The following is a 7,043-nucleotide window of genomic DNA, read 5'->3' on the forward strand; positions in this document are numbered from 1 at the left end:
CCAGCAACAATTATACATGTACATAAAATGCACAAACAGACAATAAATAATAACCTAAGAGCTCAGAATTCAACTTTTTCTCACCCTCCTATTAAAACTTCGGGCAAATCAGAGATGGCCAAGCAGACATTCTTCTAATAATTTCATGGTTTGAGGTGGAATGACCCTCATATCTAATAAGTATAACCTCCTCGCTCTTCTGTGGCTGTAAGCAAACATCTTCCTGTAACCTCTGTCTGGTGGAATAGACATGGACACGTCTGGATGAGCTCACTGCCTCTCAGACTTACAGTTTTCCATCTGCACCCTCATTAATTTGTGGCCTTTCCTGGAATAGACCTTATTATCAGAAGCTGCAGGATGGATGTGTTCACCTGTTGGACTCATCTGGTGATGATTATATGTCCTCGTGATCAGAGCTCTTTATACACAGCGTATTGGTGCAGCTGCCAGCATCACACGCACATATAAATATATATAACAGACACCATTATAGCTCAGTAATATGAATGATTAAAAACATGGCATGAGCAAACACAAAAGCTAGCATACGTGTGATGACATTTACAAATAGGTTCATACACACACACACACACACACACACGCACACATTGACACACGATTCCTGCTTTAATAGTCTGTCATTGGTGCTAACCTGCCAGAGCCTCGTGTTATTGGCTCTGTCGTGTTTGTTGTTCAGCATCATCATGTATAATTAAAGTCAACACTTGTCAAAATGTTAATTTTCAGCATCCACGTTTGTCTCGATGGTGTGAAACCAAAACTCAGCATGAGTGTTTGTTTTGCGTGTGTGTATGCTCTTGTAATACTGGGATCTGCCTCCCATCTGGGGACAAAAACACGTCCACCTAATGTAAATCATTAAATTTTAATATGAAGTCATGGTTTTAAGGTTGGTGTAAGGCTTCAGGAAATGAATGGAAGTCAGTGTAAAGTCCTCTGAAGTGATGGAAACTCTGCTATGTTTTCGTGTGGCTGAATTTAAAGGTCAAACAGTCAGCTGGATTCCTCCATCAAGCCTTCAGGTGATCCTTCTGCTGACCCCGATGACGCCGCCATTAAAAAACACCCTTTGGCGCTGGCTTACTGTGTGTGTGTGTAGGTGTATCTCCATCTTTGTGAGAGTCATGTAGAGTTTTAGACCTTAAGAGTGAGAACATATTGGTTACAAGGACTGTTTGAGGCTTAAGACTTGATTAGATTCAAGTTACTTAAAATAGAGTCGTAATGATGTCTGGACCTGGCAACTTTTCCCCAGGTTTCTGCTAATAATTCAAGATTGCTCTTCTCAATTTCTATAGAAAATGTGTTTCTTTAAGTAGGTTGTTTGTACCGTAGCTCTTTCAGTCCTGTTAATGGTTAGTAACTTTGCATTTAACATCACAGAACAATAGCTGATAGCTTGTAGAGGACACTTGGGCCATTAATTAACTTAATGTATTTATGTGCTTGAAAATATAGGATATTTGAAGCATAATTTCTTTTGAAAGCCACAAATTGCAGTTACTTATTGATTAAAGTTAAATTTAAAGTTCTTTATTTAAACATTTTATTGACAAGATTGGGGTGTAAACAGCTTTTTCTTGTTGCTGGCTTAATAAATATATTTTGGTGATGTCTGATGAATGTAGATGTTGTACCACACCGTCATGATGAGGGTGCTCTGGATTCAACCCTCACCCACGGTCATGATAACAGATTACCAATTCTTGTTGCTATGATGGTAAATATTTTTTGCAAGAAAAGTGTTTAAATGGTTGTAAATGGTCTTTGATGTGCACATGGTGCACTTGTTTGAAAGACAAATAGAAGAGGAAACAATAGTAGCACTGATGAACATCTACTTTCACGCATTTGTAGCTTATAGGTTGATAATTTTGAGTGCTGGTAGATGTTTGAAAATCAGACTCAAGAGGATTTTTTTTTTCATTTTGTTGTCAAAATAATAAAAACTAACAAAAAATGTGAAAGAAACACGAATGGACAGATGAACTGATTATTATTTTCATGTGAAGAGCTACATTTTCCTCCCACAGTCAGTGATGTCTCTTGTTCAAATTCTGATTTAGCTGTTTGACCTGTTGCACTGCCGTTAATAACCAGCGTTAACACTGTGTCTCAGTCTGGTCTGGTTCTACAGGGGTAGAATAACATGCACTACACCTTCAGTTTGATATTTTGGACCCTCGGTTGAAATTTGAATAACAAATGTGTCGTCACTTAGTCCGACTCTTCCATACAGTGGGATGAAGCATTTGGTTTGTAGCTATTGGCTTAAAATCAGAGAATGGCAAGGAAATTCCTGCAAGAAAATATGCTAGATTTTGCTGCACTTGTGGTTATTTTGACACCCTGCTTTCATTTAATATATTAATTTTATAATCTAGTATAATCTGTTCACTGGGGACCACACTTGGGATCTGTACCACTGTTTTGCATTGCAGCTGCTAGTCTTGATTTACAACCAACCAACCAACCAACCAACCAACCCAACACAAAACCAACCAACCAACCAACCAACCAATCAACCCACCAACGTACCCACCAACCAACCCACCAACCAACAAACCCACCAACCAACCAACCCACCAACGTACCCACCAACCAACCAACCCATCAACCAACCAACCAACCAACCAACCAACCAACCAACCATCATTTCACATCTACTTTTCAAACAAAAGTGGCAAAAACAAGGATATTACATCTATCAAACACATTTACATAGGCTTTTTTGACATGGATAGTTAGACAGATGTTTATTTTTACAATGTTAAGTCGTATATTTGCACACTTCACTGTTTGACCTACATAAAAGCAGCTGTATAGCTATATAAACCAGGAGATAACAACTGTATGGTGGACAACGATTAGTTTTTGGTGTCCATGTTTGGTCCTGATGGAATCAGCTCCAGACTCCTCAGAGACTGTGCAGACCAGCTCTGACAGGTGCTACTGCACATCTTTAACCTGAGCCTGAGTCTGGAGAGGGTTCCTCTGTTATGGAAGACTTCCTGCCTGGTTCCTGTCTCAAAGACCAGGATCCCCAGGGAGCCTAACCACTTCAGACCTCATCTGATGAAGACCATGGAGAGGATTGTCCTTAGGAACCTCCGTCCCCAGGTGAGCCAGTATCTGGATCCACTGCAGTTTGCCTACCAACCGAACATTGGAGTGGATGATGCAGTCGTCTACCTGCTGCACAGATCACTGACTCACCCGGACAACACTGGCAGTACTGTGAGGGTCATGTTCTTTGACTTCTCCAGTGCTTTCAACACAATCCAGCCTTCTCTGCTCAGGGTGAATCTTGAAGGAGCAGGAGTAGACTGTCACCTGGCTGCTTGGACCATCGACTACCTCACCAACAGACCACAGTACGTGAGGCTTCAGGACTGTGTGTCTGATGTGGTAGTCAGCAGCATGGAGGTCCACAGGGGACAGTCTGTCCTCCTTTCTCTTCACCCTGGACACATCGGACTTCCACTACAACTCTGGGAGCTGTCACCTCCAGAAGTTCTCCGATGATACAGCCATTGTCGGGTATCTGAGGGGGACGAGTGGGAGTACAGGACGGTCATCTCTGATTTTGTTGACTGGTGTGAGCGAAACCATCTGCAGCTCAACGCCAGTAAGACAAAGTAGATGATCATGGACTTCAGCAGGAGGACGACACCCCAGACTGCACTGGTGAACATCCAGGGTTTGGACATTGAGATGGTGGACTCATACAGATACCTGGGTGTTCACCTCAACAATAAACTGGACTGGACACACAATACAGAGGTCCTGTACAAGAAGGGCCAAAGTCGTCTCCACCTGCTGAGGAGACTGAGGTCCTTTGGAGTGTGCAGGACTCTGCTCAGGACATTTTATGACTCTATGGTAGCGTCTGCTATCTTCTATGCAGTGGTCTGCTGGGGAGCAGGGAGCACTGAAAGGGACAGAAAGAGACTAAACAGAAGGTCAGGAGGAGGTTCTGTCCTGGACTGTTCCCTGGACTCCATAGAGGAGGTGGGTGAGAGGAGGATGTTGTCAAAGCTCACATCCATCATGGACAATCCCTCTCACCCACTGCATGACACTGTGGGGTCTTTAAGCAGCTCCTTCAGCAGCAGACTGAGACATCCACCCTGCAAGAAGGAACGCTATCACAGGTCATTCATTCCATCTGCTATAAGACTTTACAACATCAGCATCACTGGCTGATGTTAACATAATCTGGATTTATATCATATCACCCAAACCATAAAAATTTGCACAGCAATTATTGCACTGCTACATCTTTGCACTTTTTAAACTTATTTTTTCAAGCCACGTTATATTGTGTTGTTTACAGTGTGTCAATACTGTACTCTTTCATTCTCATTTCTCATCCCTGTACATATTGTAAATATTATTACTACTATTTTATTATTATTTTATTACTATTATTATGTTTATTGATACATAAGCTGCTGTAACAATGTGAATTTCCCCTGGTGTGGGCAGAAATAAAGGACTATCTTATCTTAATCCACACTAATTTTCGATGCATCTGAAGTCATTTGGTCTTGTATTCGAGCCTTGTCTCTCTCAGTAATGTCATCTGCTGTTCTTGGAAAATAGATTTATTAAACCAATTTTTGGAACAGATCATTACATCAGTGAAGTCAATGGCAATGACACAGTACTTTCTGAATAAAAAGATGAAATCGGAAAATGAACTCTGACAAAAACGGTTAAGATAAGATAGAACTTCATTAATTCTGAAGGAAATTCTTGTTCCAGCTATTGCTGATCAGACAGATTAGCATCAGATATCTACAAAATGGAGTCTGGTGTTTTCTCTGGTGGGTTGTTTTGGTCCCAGAACTGTAGTAAAATCAGATTTAACAGATAGACAAGCTAAATATGTTCTTTATGAATTTATTTCTGCAACATCTCAAAATCACATCGGAGAGACTTCTGTCTTCTCCTTCTTATCGTCTTCCTCCTCTGGTTCCTTCTTACGTGAGTGGGCATCTAGGTGGAGGTCAGTGGGCGTGTCCGTCTTTAAAAATACCTCTTTCAGCACTACCTCAGTCCCTCCAACAGGTGGAGTTTAGCCTCTTTCACAGCAGAGTCCTCAGTCTCTTACATGCAGCCTAACACTGTAGTGACACACACACATCGACTGCTGGTGTGTCTGCTCTGTTAATGTTTCCAACCTGTCATATCGGAGGGATGAGGGCTGGAAACCTGAGCCCGGCTGCCAGCAGCATCATCCAGCCTCTCATCTGTCTGTAATGGAGAGCTTTAGGAGGTGAAGCCTGTTATTAAAGGGTCAGCGTGGCCTCAGCCTGAGCCTCCCGGTGTTTGGAGCAAAGTGCAGCGCAGGTGGGAACTGGCGGGTGAGTTTTGTGCGATCAGAAGAAAACAAAATGTGACAGCGGTTCTTCAGATGTGTGTTGTTACAGTAAGTGGGTCATTAGCCCAGAAAAGACCAGGAATAAAAGTATCATGTGATAAACTGTTGTGACAAATGGCAAAGAACTGCTGAGGAGAGATTTGGATGAGAGCAGAGCAAAGTAAATGCAGTAAATTAAACTAACAACAAAAAACTGTTTACAGTGTTCTTCTAACACTCTCATTGCAGTTTGCAAGCCAATATGGGCAGAAAAACTCCACAAACAATGTCTTGGACATCAACAGAACAGAGCTTTTCTGCTATAAATAAATAAAGACGGCTAGATTAAAATCCTCCCCCTGCTTTGTACTTGGATGGAAGCACTGTATTTCTCAAAATATTGTCACCATAAACCAATCAACCAAACACAACAGCCTCCTACACCTTTCAAATTTTATATTTGTCAAACATCCTAAGTTTCCTCATCAACCTGCTCTGCATCTCTAACCTGCTGCTGTGTTTCCTACATACAACAAGTTTTCAGTAACAGTGATGTTTTTATAGGTTTGTAGAACAAAATTCCACTTAAAATTTGATTTATCCACCTGTTTTATGTTTACTTCTCTTGCAGCAAACTGATAATAGCCTGCAGATGAAGGCAGGGTTAGCTTTTATACTTAATGCCAGCTAACATGAGCTGTTTTTAGACATCAGATACATCACATTGCTGCTTCTTCAGTCTGTTAAAGTGATGGCATTCTGTCCTTCAGAAAAAAGTCACTTTTGCATTAATTATAACAAGTAAATTGTGACTATGTGGCAACTCACATGTCTGTGGTGATGAAAGTTCACATTGTGGCCTGCTGGTAGATCCTCATTGATCCTGACTTCATGTCGAAGATAATTTCTAATTATAAGTCATTAATTAACTTACCGCTGTTGCTACACTTGTGTTGTGTATAGCTTTCTTTCATTGGAGACTCTCATAGAGATCCTGCTGTTGTCAGATGCTACAGGTATTTAATAAGCTCAGAGGAAAATTCCTACAAACAGCTGGAAGCAACAAACTGAGCTTCAGCTTCAGCTTTTGTAATCCAGTTGGTTTAAACCTGGATTACATTAATTACTGAAATGTCTCATTAATCTGAACTGTTACAGACTCGGTCTTCATCGCAGTAAAGTAAAATTTTTATGGATGTCTCCGTTTGTAAAAGATGGGAAATTGTAGCGCAAAGTGAAGAAGAAAGAAGTTTTGTGAATTTGGCAGAAAACGTTTGCTGTCTGTGACATTTTGGGACGAGTGTTGATGTTAAATGTGGAAAAAGTTGAAGTACATCACTTGTACATGTCTGACTTAGTAAGATTGGTGTTCATTCAGACATAAAGCTGATGTATTTAGATGCTGTCAGCTACTTTCTCTTTCCACTCCACAATATTTTGGAGGATAAGAGGACACTTTCTACTCCAATACCTTGTCTGACAGCTTTTTTAAGATGGAGATTTGACACAATGCATAAACAATACATAGTCGTAGATTAAACCGGTAGTTTCCAACCATTTTGGCTTCTTGCAAAAAACAGTGTGCAGTCAGGCTCACAAAAAAGTGATTTTTCCCTCTAAACTTGTCACATAGTTTCATTTTGATAAATGTTGA

The sequence above is a fragment of the Amphiprion ocellaris genome, chromosome 1 (genome assembly GCF_022539595.1).
Source record: "Amphiprion ocellaris isolate individual 3 ecotype Okinawa chromosome 1, ASM2253959v1, whole genome shotgun sequence".
Lineage (NCBI taxonomy): Eukaryota > Metazoa > Chordata > Actinopteri > Pomacentridae > Amphiprion > Amphiprion ocellaris.